General features: G+C 42.7%; 1 long non-coding RNA gene across 2 annotated transcripts in view; it reads right to left on the bottom strand.

Moving 5' to 3' along the window:
• Window positions 1-2533: 2533 nt before the first annotated feature.
• LOC149460442 (uncharacterized) overlaps window positions 2534-15526 on the bottom strand; it is a 64962-nt gene continuing 51969 nt past the window's right edge. Inside the window, exons 2-4 of one of the 2 annotated variants that reach the window (XR_016313079.1) lie at window positions 11069-11174; window positions 4365-4492; window positions 2534-3711 (exon numbers count right to left, since the gene is read on the bottom strand). This is a non-coding gene — a long non-coding RNA (uncharacterized LOC149460442). Of the gene's footprint in view, window positions 3712-4364; window positions 4493-9319; window positions 9499-11068; window positions 11175-15526 lie in introns of those variants that run through there. The other variant, XR_016313080.1, reaches the window with a different exon arrangement.

Here is a 15526-nt window from a genome sequence, read left to right as displayed (position 1 = left end):
CTTTAAACGGAAATCGCATTTTAAGGTTTTTAGGAAAGAGAGCCTTCTTTTCCGGCTCTTCCTATTCCCTTTTTATGGTAGAATGAACGGGGAATGTGCGGCCGCTTCTTTTTTGTAACCCTGCGTATAGCTGGTCATGCAGAGAGAGATCCGGTTGTTCCTCTTCTAGATCCAGAGTATCATAGATCACCTTCAAGAGGCCTTCCGTATCTTCTACTGGAAAAAGGAACCTTTGCGATCTGTGATCCTGATCTTCTGCCTCGCCTTCCTCCGAGTCCGAAGTGCTGGAAGGAAAATTCCTGAAGTGCCAGGTTGAGGCTCAACCGGGGCTGGTTCCTGCCACTGCTCCCTAAATTTTTGAAAGATTTTAGACATCTCCTGCGTCATGTTTTGCAGAAAATCTTTAAAGAGGGATCCCGACTCCTTAATTAGCTTATCAATTCTTGGAACAGTTGCTTCCACCAAGCGCTAGCTAGCTTCTTCCTGCAGGTAGCGCATTTTTTCTTTGACTCACAAGGAGTTTCTCTTCCCCCTCTATCCTCCTCTTGTGGGCCCATCTAGGGACAAAGATACACAAGGTATCCTGTAAGCCGAGGGGCCCCGGGGGACTGACCTATGTGCACCCACAAGCACCCAGAAAGCCCTAGGGTGCTGTAGAGAGAAGAACCCCCGATTTCCCCCCCCCGGGCCTCCCCCAGCTCCGACAGATCTGCCTCCATTCTCGCTGCAGCCTGCCCTCAGTGTGGCTGTTTTTGCAGGGTTGACAGGGCTCCGCCCCCTTCCTGGGGTCCCAGCATGCCGACCTCCCTCTCATGGGCACCGGTGGATGATGTGGCAGTGGCGTGGGCAAATTTGCGGTCCGCCGCCCATAACCAAAATGGCAGTAGTCCGCTTCCTGTTCCTCCGGCCGAAATGACGTGGCCGCGGTGTCCCGCACTTCCTGGTTCCATGCTGCCGAGATCCAGGAGGAAGGCAAGCTTACCTCTGTCCCACAAGGGAAGGCACTACCAAATAGGTCGGCGGAGCAGGCTCTACCCCCTGGAGAGCCCCGCTTGGACCATCCGGGGGTCTGTCTCCCCCATCCTAAAGGGGTGCTTCAGGGTGAAAAACCTGGCTGAAGCCACCCCACAAGGCCCCTGCCTTGCTAAGAAGAGGAGGAAGGGGGGCGTCAGCACCTCGCCAGACAGCCAGGGGAAAAAAACAAAAAAAACAAACGGGAGTAGCTTTGTCCTGGCTGGAGGAAACACTAATACTGAGGGTCCCCCTGGGAGAGAGGCTACTTATAGGAGAAAAAGGTGGAGTGGGTGTTTCCTGGGAGGAGCCTCTCTCTCATGTGGGATGTCCTAGAAGATGACTTGGGAAAGAGGGATTTTTGGTTTACATATATTGCAAAACATGTTTAAGCTGCCCAACTGTGTCAAAGTAATCCCTCCCTTGCCAGTTTTTTCTTCCCTATACATATAGAGCAAAGCTTAGCAGTTCCAGTATAAAAACACTGCACCTACAGGGAAGAACTTCTTGGTAGTTTCACCATGTCGTTTGACACAGAGCACAAAGCTCATTGGTTCCTATCAAAAGGCAACGCTGTAGGTGCAGGGCACAAGTTCTTGGTTGTTTCTTCTGTATGTATAGGATTTGATGGTATGTTCTGCAGGTGAACTCCATAATGCACAGTTGATCCAGAGGAAGGCAAAAAACCCCTTGTGCAACATGGTGTAATTTACTCCAATAGGGAAAACAATTCCTTCCTGACCCCCGAAGGCGATCGGATTATTCCCTGGACCAACAATCTGTGGTGTAGAGTAAACAGTGGTGCTCAATACTTAGAGTGTTCACCTTTTCCCTGCTGTACCTACCTCTGTGGGTACTGAGCTGTCAGTGCGCACACAGCCTGTGCAGTGGCTTTGAAATCCCTGCTCTTCTGCTTCTACTCTGCAGCGCTTCTGGGACGGATCAGTGATATTCTGGCTGGTGATCTCCAGCACAGACCACCACTGTAATCCGTCCCAGAAGAGCTGCAGATAGAAGAGGGAAAAGAGCAGGGATTTTAAATCCACGGACAGCTACACGGGGTCAATGGGCACTGACAGCTCAGCACCCTGGGAGGTAAGTACAGCTGAGGGTGTATGATGTTTGCTCGATTTATTCTCTGTACATACAGAGCAAATGATATGAAAATATCCCGTACAGAGTGTTTAATCCCAGGATAAAATCAGCAGCAGATTGACTAGTGACTCCGACCAGCAGTTAAAGTGCGCACTCACTGGAAGCGCATGGATAATGCGCATATAATATAAACCCTCAAGGTATCTGTAGATAGGCAGGATAGTCCGGTGAACTTTTTCCTCTATGGTGTAGTCATCAAGTCATAGGGAATAACAAAGAGATCTGCTGGGTCCAGAGGTCCCCTTAAGGATGGATTAGGTGCTTAGCCTGAGTACAGGGCTTCTTTTCCTCTGGTCACACTTGTATCCCTGGGGTAACCTGTAGGCTTAATAGCTCCATATAGGAGCCACAAAACAGGTGCCCATAGTGTAGTAGATTCAGTAAGCTTTATTGTAATAGCAGTAAATCAAGCAGGGTATAGTAACATCCATATATAAATCACTAACCCTGAGTTAAAATGGACGCCAGGCTTCCTCCTAGCTCCGGCGGCGGTGATGTCAGGTGCTGTCTGGTTCCATCTGAGGCCTTTCATGCAATGGCACTTCATCAGAGGGAGAACCAACAACGTGACTGGTTGATAGCATATAAATAGGGGAAATGGCGCGCACTACGCAGCCATTTTATCGGAGTTTGACTCAGTGCGCATGCGCGACTCCGGATCCGCCATTTTGCTGTGGATGAACTTTTGATATTGATCAAATACTTATTTTGCACCATAATTTGCAAATAAATTCTTTCCAAATCAGCCAATGTGATTGTTTAGATTTTTTTTTCTCATTTTGTCTCTCATAGTTGAGGTCTACCTATGATGCCAATTACAGGCCTCTCTCATCGTTTTAAGTGGGAGAACTTGCACAATTGGTGGCTGACTAAATACTTTTTTGCCCCACTGTATATGAAGGGCCTCAAATTTATCCACTGGGCTCCAATAGTTATTGCGCAGTATATGCAAGACCTAGAAGAAGCCCAAAGAAAAAACATACAGAGCAAAGCTTAGTGGTTACAGTATAAAAATACTGCACCCTACAGGGAAGAAACTCTTGGCGGATTCACTGTGTCTTTTGACACAAGGCACAAACCTTAGCAGTTTCTATCAAAAGGGAAACACTGTAGGTGCAGGACACAAATTCCAAATTCTTGGCGGTTTCTTCTGTATGTACAGAATTTGAGCCTTAGCAGGTGATGGTACATTATGAGATCCACCTGTTGATCCAGAGGAAGGCAAAAACCCCTTGTGAAGCATGGCATAATTTGCTCCAATAGGGAAAAAATTCCTTCCTGACCCCTGAAGGTGATTGGTGAATTTCTCCCTGGATCAACCATCTATGGTGTTAACAATGGTTGTAAAATTTCTGTGATGTTAAATTGTCAACTATGCGTAGAATTTGTTTTTTATTCTTGAATCTTTGCAGGACGATGTTGTCTTCTGCAAATTCACATGCTGTTGATGTATGTGAACATGGGTACGCATATCTCCTTTCCTGGATTCTCTGATGGTTTTGGCATTATAGCTGATGGGAAAAGTCGGCCGTCCATTTCCATGGGCTGTAAAAAAAAAAACACATACGTCATATTCAGTGTTTATAGATCTTATTGTTTAATAATGACCAGCTCTCTCAATACAAACTAGAGCCGATCTCTTCTTCCTCATTTCCATGCAGTGGGAGAGCAGATAGGATACAAATCTAGAAGCAAGCTATGGAGTTTATTTACTAAAACTGTATCACTCAGAATCTCATGCACTTCTGCATGGAAACCAATCACCTTCCAGGTTTTATTGCTAGAGCTTAACTAAACAAGCTGAGGTTAGAAGCTGATTGGCTACCATGCACAGCTGTACCAGATTATGAGTGAACCAGCTTTAGTAAATCCCCCCTATGTGTCTACGCCCATTACTTCCACCATGTCATGATGGCTGATGTCACATCTTATAGACCTCATAGAGATGGTATCATGTATCATTGTACCATCTCACTTTGACTCTCACTCCCAACTGTGCACCATTGTGTCTGGTGTATAGAAAGATATCTTCTTATCTTCTCCTCTCATGGAAAATGGATCAGTCAACTGATTAGTCTGTGAGGTTTTCCTGTAGGCTGGAATATGTCTGTGTTTCCTACATGATCTGTAAGGACACAGCATTGCTCCAATCTGTCAGATATATAGTAATTTTATCCCATTAGGATTTGTGTACTTACTGTTTCCTCTAGAAAAGGGGATGATGCTTCTCCTTCCTCTAGTTCTTTCCAGTTGATGGATTTCATGAAGATGTGGGATCTGATGTCTTCCCTGATCCCCAGTCTCTCCTCCAGATATTTCAAAACAGCTATAACATAATGAATAGTTATCTATGAGGACTTGTGTACATGAGTAAAAAAGTTACTTCACTTGGCTCTGTATAGGTTAGGAAAGAACTCTGACTACTGTACGTCTCCTCCTGGGTGATCCTTTTCAGCCCAATATAGCATAACTGAAACTTTACAATGGGACAGCAAAGCCAAACTACACAATGGTCATGCAGATGACTTATCAGCAAACCTACATTATACCCCTAGAGCAGCAGCAGTAGGTCTAGAAACCTTTCCTGTGGATATTTAGAGTTCTCCAGGTCCATGTCAGGAGGGTAATCCTGATGGATGAAGTTCACCTCTCTCCTGTATTGATCAAAGCTCCTGCTTTTAAATGGCAGATATTTTGTGGCCAAGATGTAGGTAATGACTCCCAGTGAAAACCAGTCAGGTTGAAACTGGTAAAAGTAATTGTTCATAACCTCTGGAGCCATGGATCCAGTGATTCCAGCCACGCCAGTGGTGGTTTTATCATCCCATAGACCGCATATTGCCAATCCATAATCACAGGGCCATAGACAATTTTTTGGTCTGGGGTGGGGTTCAGCAGCAGGTACCAAGAAAAAGGTTTTAAAAGCCATAAAATTGTGCCAAATTCATAAAGATTGCAAAAAATTAAATGTGTTGCCCATAGTAAGCAATCCCATACTTAATTTTATTTTCTCAAGTCCTCTTGAAAATTAAATATCCTTTCAGTTTTTCTTTCTTCCAGTTTTTTGACCATGGCATATGGGCAGGGGCATATCTACGTATTCATTTTTTTTATTTTGCATTTGAGCCTGAAAAGCATTGCAACCACAATGGGTGAATGGCAGGTATAGGGCTCAGGCTCCTGCAGAATATTCCTCCTATGGGCCTTCAGTTACGAGGCTAGAGGGAGTGACAATGGGTACAGTGATGTTCCACACTTGTTTCATAGAGTCGGGGGGGGGGGGTGCTGGAGTGTGCTATTGCACCTTCTAGAATTTCTTTAAAGTGGTTGTCAACCTCAGATATGAAATTTGAACAAAGGATATCTCTCTATATTGTGTACTTGTCCAAGTTCAGAGCACTAAGTGTCATTTATGCCTCATTCTTTTGCTATCTGCACAAGTCACTTCTGACATGTTTTTTTTCCTGACACCAAGAGAAAAATGGTGACGGGAGGGAGCTGCAGCATACAGCCTATGATTGACATCCTAAGCTCTGTTCCTGTGTGCTGTGTGAAAGGGGTGTGTCCCTTCCCTCCAATCAGCTCTCAGAGCTCTCCTCACTGACGTAACTTCAGCTCCTCACCCCCTGCTTTTCAGAGCTGAGAGATGCTGTGTTCTTCACTTTGAATGGATGTGGAGCAAAGATGACTGTAGATAAAGAGGTACAACCTAAGTAGGATTATTTGTTTAATCTCTGTGTATCACTTGAGGTCAGTGACTTCACTGGGTATATGTGAGGGCTTACAACCACTTTGACTAGTTCGGCATTAGAACAATATTTTTCATTTTTTTGCACACATGTAAAAATCTTAATTTTTGGCCATAATTATTTAGTTTTCCCCCCAGAACATAATATATTTTCTGAAAGCAGAGGCCCTGTAGAATCAAAAGTTTTAGTTGCATTTTTTTAGCTCACGTGATATTTGTGCAACTGTTTCTCAAATGCACATTTGATGTAATACCCATTTTTGTGATAAATATAAAAGATGAGCTTGCAATGAGTAAATAGATACCAAGCATGACAAGTCTTGAAATTGCTTGCCCCATGATATTGCAAGAAACTACACTACCCAAAAATATCCATAGATGAAGCTTTAAAAGCCTTTACAGCTCGTCAGTTTAGAGCTAACCAGGAGCTCTTGTGCTAGAATTATTGCTCTCCCTGTGACACAACGCGACAATATGTCACATGTGAGGTGCGACCGCGGTTTACATACACATGCTTCTCCTTTGCAGCGTTTGTGGGTGTGTGCGGGGCAAAGGGAGGTATGGCAATTTTTCTTTTACACATTTTTTATAGTTTTATTGCTATTTGAAATTTTTTTTCATGTATATACTTATTTTATTAATAAAGATAAACTTTATTAATAAACTGCACTGTGCTAGCAATAAGCAGGCGACAGGTACTCTTTATGGAGACATTACGAGTCTAATAGACACCAATATTTCTCCTGCCTTTCACTGTATCTATTCTAACAGATCTGCAGGGTTGGATGTTGTCCTGGTTTTACTGGCCAAGAAATGGAGGATCTGAAATTGGAAGTGACTACACCATTGTCTCTTCATTGTTTAATACAGGGGAGTGCAAAAGTAAGTTTACTCCTGTGACCCAGAAGAAAAGTATGGCCAAAAAAGCTTTGGCTATACTTTTTTAATTTAGGGTTTCACCTTGCTAAAATAATTTGTCAAGCTGAATTTGACAAGTATAAGGTACACTGCTCCCAAGCCATGAATCAGTGCACCTTCATGGTGTGTGGCAGGCGCAGCACCCTTTGGTGCCTTGTGCGCTGTGGCATTAGAAAAATTATGCAATTGCTGTTTCTTTGTTTGATTAGACTGACTTTACTCTGTAATTCCTCCAATGCCGCTCTATGGATGCAGTAGGTTTAAAGAGCACACCGAATACTTTAGTTAACTTCTTTAATAACAACTTCAATCTTCTTCATATAACACTGCTTACAATGGCTTGTTTCTTTAATATTACAATGGTTTAATTCGTATTACATTGGGTTGATTCGATAGCTTATCTCGATAGGTTCAATAGATTTGATAAATTCGTTCTGTATATTTCGATAGATTGATAAATTCACTTGGATTTATAAATTCGTTAGATTACTCTACAGTGACTTGATTCATAAGTTCGGTGGAACTACAAGTAAACACATACAACAGTTTTTAGACACAGATCTACCTGCACTGTTAAACAATAGAGGAACACACAAGTGCATTAAATACCTATTTGGCCTTCTCTACTTCCATGGAGCTTCTCTGATTGGAACTTTGTCTGTTTCCTCCTCTGTCTGGTGAGCATGTGTCTCTAGAAAATCCTAGCAGGGAGTTTTACACAGGCACAAATGTGAAACTGGCTGTGATTGGTTAAGGCTCTGTACAGTATGAGGCGGTCTGTGATTGGCTCACCTTTAACTAACTCTTAAAGGCATATTTTCCTTTTCTGCTTCTGCTAACACAATGAATATATAAATGTCATATAACAATCAAAGACAAATTACAGCAATGATTCTGCTTGTGGCTTTAACAATACACATATACACTGTACTGAGGTTATTGGCAGGTTTGGTATACACTTATATGTGAACCATATTAGCAACCTAGGACTGGTCTTAGCTGGCCAGCTACATGGTGTTGAACAAGTTTGAAGTAGAAGACAGATGTATAGCCAAGCATGGTTTGATAAAAGTGATACAGTGCTCAAATCTGTTGAGATAACTGACACAAAATGTAACCCAACATAGGAAAATCCTGTAATATGATGTCCTTATACTAACCCAGTGATTGAGTGGTAGAACGATCAGCAACAGGCATTGTTCTTCACATTCTTTTCTTTCTCTAAAGACTGTGTCCTACAAGCTTTTCAGGATCTCTAGCGTTAGATGGTTGTTAGCCAGGGCAAGAAGAGGCAATTGGTGACTCAGACCATGCTTTGAAGTGCTATCTATTAATAAACATCACACTTGAATCATTAGACAACATACGCTTTCTGCATTACTTGCTATAAAATATCAATGCTATTTCATGTAAGCATCATAGAGCACATGGTAGACAAAAGGGTCAACAAAAGGCCGCTGGCTACCCAGAGTGGAAAGAACACACATGGAGGCCAAGTAGTGCAGAAAGTATATTGATATTGAATCCGAGGTTCCGAGAAGGTAGTGTATACACGGCTGCACTGGCCTGGTGACACTTACAGAGAACTAAGCACAGAAAATCAGTACACATTGTTGATACTCAACAGAATTTGCCAGAGGAGGTGGCTGGAAGGTAGATTGCAATGAGGTACCTGGTTGAAGACTCAAGAAACAGACTCTATTCTGTTCCTCCTCCACTGGAACCTCTCTCTAGGGTAGAAACTTTGTTCATGTCCAGTGGGATTTCTGTCCCTGATTTCACTGTGCAAAATGCGTGTCAACCAAAAACGGGACAGTGCTGTTTATTAGCACTGCCCATGCCAAAAATAGCCACAGGGGTCAACCAGGAACCAGGGTAGCAGTGTCCAATCAGACAGCTGATCACCTGATGATACCTACAGAGGCCTCAGAGGAACATGGGTTCCCCTGTCCCTTCGCTGTCTCTCTGCATGGCAGCTGCTGAACAGTGCCACCTATGCAGGGAGTCCAAACTACACCTGCCTACACCTCTTCCCCATTAAGCTATAAAAATGATGTGCCGTAACAACTATTATTTTCCATACAGGAGAGCTAAAAATAACAATCATATGACCAAAAAATGATCTAAATGTATGGCAAATAATGTATATATGAGAACTTACTGAACTGAACCTCTTTTGGTAGAAAATATACAAATGCATGAGAAAATGAGGCTTCCTGCAGTACAAGTACAAGGAAGCAGCCATCATTACTCATGAAATTTACATGTTTTATAGTGCTAGACAATGGTTGTGCTTTACTGTTGTGCTTTTCTCACAATACAAGGCTATAAGTGAGCTGCAGCATCGTTTTAATGCTCTCCCTATGTGGCAGATATGCTATCTCCACACTCTTTTGAAAGCTAAAAAAGGTTTTGGATGGAGTTTGCTCTTAATGTACATATAAACTTTCTCTGCCAATTACTGACTGCATATACAGTAATACATACTCTTGTGGAAATAGGAAGATCTGCATGAATAAGTCCCGAGGGCGAGGCGAAACATGTTGGAGTCGTGGTCTGATGAATCAAGCTGAGGCTGTTTTTACCTGCTAACCACTCGGCCGGGCTATCTCTTCCTATTTCTGCAGTATGCTTTGGGTCTGGATGGATCTTTCCTCAGCCTGCAACCTCACTGCTCAGTGGCATTCATTTCATCAGACCTTGACCGCCTGAGCAGGGACTCTTAAGCATTTATCATGGGTCACATAATCTTGTTGGTTTTTTCATACCTTTTGCTGCAACAAAGGATTTAAATACCTTTTGCTGCAGCACTCTGGGGAATCAGAATGCTTCTCTCACACATACCGCAGCAGCGCGGGTCTCCGACAGTTTGACACCTCCCTGAACACTGTTCCAATTAACAGCTCACAGTCCTTGGGAATGCTGTAAATTGGATCAGTGTGCAGAAGTGACTGTTAAAGACCTGGGGTGCTGCATTGTGTGTAAGAGCTGCAGTCTGACTCTCCAGGGTGCTGCAGCAAAGGGTTTGTATACCTTGCTGCAGCAAAAGTACCAAAAACATAACCACAAGCATATTTATTACTTTATTACAGTAATAAATGTAGAGGGTTTAATTGAGTTTAACTTGATCGATGACTGCAGCAGAAAAAAAAAAAAGGCGAGTGAGTCCTGTTGAAAAGCAAAATTACATTTTAATTGTATTGATCCTATCTTACGCTAGCAGCTTTAGTACACTGTAAAAAGATATGCCGAGGATTTTAAGAGTGATGTTTAGCATTATGTATCTCTCCCTAGTGTCTAACTATGTGGCTAAGTAACCAATCCAAACACAGCAATGTCAGCTTTGCTTATTTGTCCATCAATTTAACCGTTTCCAAAGACAGCTACAGTTAAAGCATTCAGTGAGTGATAACTGTCACAACTGATTATTGCCTCAACTGAACTGTCAAACTATGTCAAATGAATGATGTCATAATTGATCATTGGAAAATAATGAAGGTCAATTTTTTTTTTCCCAAAATGGTAATTTGAACAAGACTTTTTTTTCTCACACACATACTTACAATTGCAATTCAAAACACATTCTGCTACTTCTGAGTATGGAGATACTACATGTGTGAGACTTTTTCACAGCCTAGCCACATAGAGGAGCCCAAAGTCCAAGCAGCATCTAATTTTTGACTACCTATCATATTTTTGGAGGTCCTGGAGCCAGGGCTGGTGCTAGACTATTTTGCGCCCTGGGCAAGATCAGCTACTTTCATCCACCTCCCACCCCCAAAATTTTTTTATAAACAGTAGAAAATATTAAATCAACAAAACCTGAAACTGCTAAATTTCTTTTAATTTACATAATTAAGTGTCATAAGATGTCACCAGCACCAATATTATAGGCAAAATACAGCATATATTAACAAAATTATACACCAAATTAACAAAAAAAAGACAGAATTACAAAACTCCACAGCGATCAGCAGCCACCAGTTGGCTTACAGCAAGGGACTGAGTCTGAGAAGATCACTGGAAGGAGCGAAAGCTCAGCTGCTACACTGGCCCCAGACACCCAAAATCTTTCTCTGTCCTTTCTTCCTCCCCCTCTGCAGCCCCTCCCCTCAGCTGAAGGATCATTCATGATGTGGCGGCATCCCACACAATCAGCATCCATTCCCTTCCCCCCCGACCATTCTCTGCCCCCCTCCTCCCATCACCTCCATGGCCCCACTAGGCTCAGCTCACCTCTGATGGCTCCTGCTGGAGTCTGGAGTCCAGGGTGCGGCTTTCAGTGAGGACAGGCGGCCTCCTAGTACTACACCACTTCCCTTGGCTTCCCAATTGGCTCCAGCTGTGTAGAAGAAGGTACTAAATAGTCATGTGTGTTGACAGGCTGTGAGACAATTGTGCAGAGTAAAGATACCATCATTCCCTAATCATTACCTGTGTAGAGAATGAAGAATTCATACAAGAGGTTCATAGGCCACACAGAACGCGGGCCTGTGCTGTGCCCAACTGCCCCTAGGTGGTAGTTCACCCTAGGCAGCTGCCTAGTTTGCCTAGTGGAAGCATGAGCCTTGCCTGGAGCACCAAGCCAGTGGAAACACCCACAAAATGACCACATTTTAGAAAGAAGACACCCAAAGTTATTTTCTAAGAGGCATAAAGAGTGTATGAATTTCTAAGTCCTCACACACAGCATGGGCATAAGTAGAAGTACACCAAAATGCATTGTGCTACTCCTCCCAAAACTAGGCTCTTTGTTAAATTACCTTAGATTGTAAGCTCCTTGATGGTTAGGGAGTGATGTGAATGTACAATATATATGTAAAGCGTTTGTAAATTGACAGCGCTATATAAGTACATGAAATAAATAATCTTTCTATGCATTCTATAGGCAAAAAAACCCCATTAAAACGTAAAATAATTGCACTTTATAATTTTGACTACTGTTAGTTTTAAAACAACAATTTATATGAATGTCAGATTCATCAACTTTTTATAGCACCCTCCTAGTTACTCTGCTAAGATGTTAGGTAAATGTAGTTCTTTTGATTCTTCTGTAATAAGTGGAGCAGTTGTGGTTTGCTTTGGGCTGTCTGGATCTCACAGGCTGAAGGTTTGATTGTTTCCCCCAACATTCTAGATCAGGAGTCTCCAAACTTTCTAAACATAGGGCCAGTTTACTGTCCATCAGACTTTCGCGGGGCCAGACTGTGGCCATTGGGAGTAGAAATTGGCCCCGCGTCAGTGGGAGTAAACAATGCATCTTTGGTATTACGGGGAGGAATAGTGCCCCTTCATTGGTGTAAGTGGGAGGAAAAGTGCCCAATTGTGTCAGTGGGAGGAATAGTGTCCCATCATTGGTGTCAGTTTTAGGAATGGTGTCCTATTGTGTCAGTGGGGGGAAACAGTACCCCATCATTGGTGTCAGTTTTAGGAATGGTGTCCTATTGTGTCAGTGGGGGGAAACAGTACCCCATCAATGGTGTCAGTGGGAGGAATACTGCCACATCGTTGGTGTCAATAGGAGAAATAGTGCCTCATTGTTGTCAATAGCAGTAATTTTGCCCCATTGTTGGTGGTAGGAAAGGAATAGTGTCTTGTGTCAGTGGGAGGAAAAGTGCTCCTAGGGCTGGATAAAAGTAAACAAAGGCCACATCCGGCCCCTGCACCACAGTTTGGAGACCACTGTTCTAGAGGATTCTAGAATCATAGGGGGCTGGAAAGTCAGCTTCAATATTTATGGTTAGAGATGAGCGAATTTTTCAAAAATTCGATTCGGCTGATTCGGCAAATTCCAGGAAGAAATTCGATTCGATGCGAATTAATTCGCTACGAAGTTAACTTATAAAAAGGGTTTCTAGGCTTCAGAGAGCCTTTAAATTAGTGCAGAACACTGTACCTTTAATTTAAATGCCCTTGGAGATGAGGAAGGAGAAGGAGAAGGATGAGAAGAAGGGGAAGGAGAAGGATGAGAAGAAGGAGAAGGATGAGAAGGAGGAGAAGGAGAAGGATGAGAAGAAGGAGAAGGAGAAGGATGAGAAAAAGGAGAAGGATGAGAAGAAGGAGAAGAAGGAGAAGGATGAGAAGAAGGAGAAGAAGGAGAAGGATGAGAAGAAGGAGAAGGATGAGAAGAAGGATGAGAAGGATGAGAAGAAGGAGGAGGATGAGAAGGACAGTTCTGTGACAGTTTCTGTCTATTTCTGACAGTTCTGTGACATTCACTCCATACAGCGGTTTCAACCGCTGTATGGAGGGAATGTCCCAGAACTGTCAGAAATAGTCTATTTCTGACAGTTCTGGGACATGTATGGAGTGAATGTCCCAGAACTGTCAGAAATAGTCTATTTCTGACAGTTGTGGGACATTCCCTCCATACAGCGGTTTCAACCGCTGTATGGAGGGAATGTCCCAGAACTGTCATAAATAGTCTATTTCTGACAGTTCTGGGACATTCACTCCATACAGCGGTTGAAACATTGTATCTATTTGTTTCCATAAATGACATTCTGCAGATACACTTAGAGGAGCTCTGCAGATACACTTTTTGCCGGCTTGGAATTATTCTTATTTTCATCCTACTTCTTCTTCTTCTTCTTCTTCATCCTCATCCTCATCCTCCTCATCCTCCTCATCCTCATCCTCAGAAGAAGAAGTAGAGGATGAGGATGAGGATGAAGAAGAAGAAGTAGGATGAAAATAAGAATAATTCCAAGCCGGCAAAAAGTGTATCTGCAGAGCTCCTCTAAGTGTATCTGCAGAATGTCATTTATGGAAACAAATAGATACAATGTTTCAACCGCTGTATGGAGTGAATGTCCCAGAACTGTCATAAATAGACTATTTATGACAGTTCTGGGACATTCCCTCCATACAGCGGTTGAAACATTGTATCTATTTGTTTCCATAAATGACATTCTGCAGATACACTTAGAGGAGCTCTGCAGATACACTTTTTGCCGGCTTGGAATTATTCTTATTTTCATCCTACTTCTTCTTCTTCTTCTTCTTCTTCATCCTCATCCTCATCCTCTACTTCTTCTTCTGAGGATGAGGATGAAGAAGGAGAAGAAGAAGAAGTAGGATGAAAATAAGATTAATTCCAAGCCGGCAAAAAGTGTATGTGCAGAGCTCCTCTAAGTGTATCTGCAGAATAGAGGAGCTCTGCACATACACTTTTTGCCGGCTTGGAATTATTCTTATTTTCATCCTACTTCTTCTTCTTCATCCTCATCCTCTTCTTCTTCTGAGGATGAAGAAGAAGAAGAAGAAGAAGTAGGATGAAAATAAGATTAATTCCAAGCCGGCAAAAAGTGTATGTGCAGAGCTCCTCTAAGTGTATCTGCAGAATAGAGGAACTCTGCACATACACTTTTTGCCGGCTTGGAATTATTCTTATTTTCATCCTACTTCTTCTTCTTCTTCTTCATCCTCATCCTCTTCTTCTTCTTCTGAGGATGAGGATGAGGATGAAGAAGAAGAAGAAGAAGTAGGATGAAAATAAGATTAATTCCAAGCCGGCAAAAAGTGTATGTGCAGAGCTCCTCTAAGTGTATCTGCAGAATAGAGGAACTCTGCACATACACTTTTTGCCGGCTTGGAATTATTCTTATTTTCATCCTACTTCTTCTTCCTCATCCTCATCCTCTTCTTCTTCTTCTGAGGATGAGGATGAAGAAGTAGAAGAAGAAGAAGAAGTAGGATGAAAATAAGAATTCCAAACCGGCAAAAAGTGTATGTGCAGAGTTCCTCTATTTCTGACAGTTCTCTGACAGCTTCTTCACATGTACAGCGGTTGAAACATCTGTATCCTAAATGGAAACTAATAGATACAATGTTTCAACCGCTGTACATGTGTTCCTTCTGTCAGAGAACTGTCAGAAATAGCGGAGCTCTCTGCAGGGACACTTTTGCCGGCTGATCGGGAAAAATCCGATTCGCGCACCCGAAGTAGGCATATATTCGGATTCGACGCGAATCAAATTTTTCCTGAAATTCGTATCGAATTCCGGTTCGCCTGGTTCGATTCGCTCATCTCTATTTATGGTGCTTCAACCAAACCTTGGAAAGGTGTGCCCAGTAGGTGGCTGGAGAATGACATACATAGTCTTATACATGGAGCAGCTCTGTCCTTGTCCTGCTAAGGAAGTTTCACAGCCTCAGGGGCTCTGCCCCTCTGAAGCAGTTTTAGATGGAGTTTGTTGTGGCAGAGCTTGGGGGTCTATCCCTGATGGAGCTAGCTAAGTGGTCTCACCTAAAAAGACCTGATCTGGAGAGCTCATTGAAGAGTTCCCAATGGAAGTAGGAAAGGGTCTAGCTGTCCCGTGTTATTGTGGGCATTGACTTCTCCCTCACTGAAGAGTGTCTGTTGGATACTGGAAGTAGTGATGGGCCGAACGCCACCCTACTGAGTTCGCAGCCAAACATTTGAACCTACCGAAAGTTCTTCTGCGAACTATGAACAGGGACAATTTACTGAGCGGTATCTTACTGCATCTGAGTATGTAGTAAGATACCACTCAGCTACTAAAATACCACATTATATAGTTATAATATTAAGTCATGTAGTATTTTAGTAAAGAAACATTCTTTAATGTTTCAGCTGTCAGCCGGATTCCCCGCTGACAGCTGAATGTCAAAAATATTGTCAGCATTGCCCGGCAATTAAATTTAAAAGAAAAAAACGGAGTGGGATTTCCC

The sequence above is a fragment of the Staurois parvus genome, unplaced genomic scaffold (genome assembly GCF_062004578.1).
Source record: "Staurois parvus isolate SC_StPar_1 unplaced genomic scaffold, SC_StPar_1.0 ptg000230l, whole genome shotgun sequence".
Classification (NCBI taxonomy): domain Eukaryota; kingdom Metazoa; phylum Chordata; class Amphibia; order Anura; family Ranidae; genus Staurois; species Staurois parvus.
This window is presented reverse-complemented; position numbering and strand designations above follow the sequence as displayed.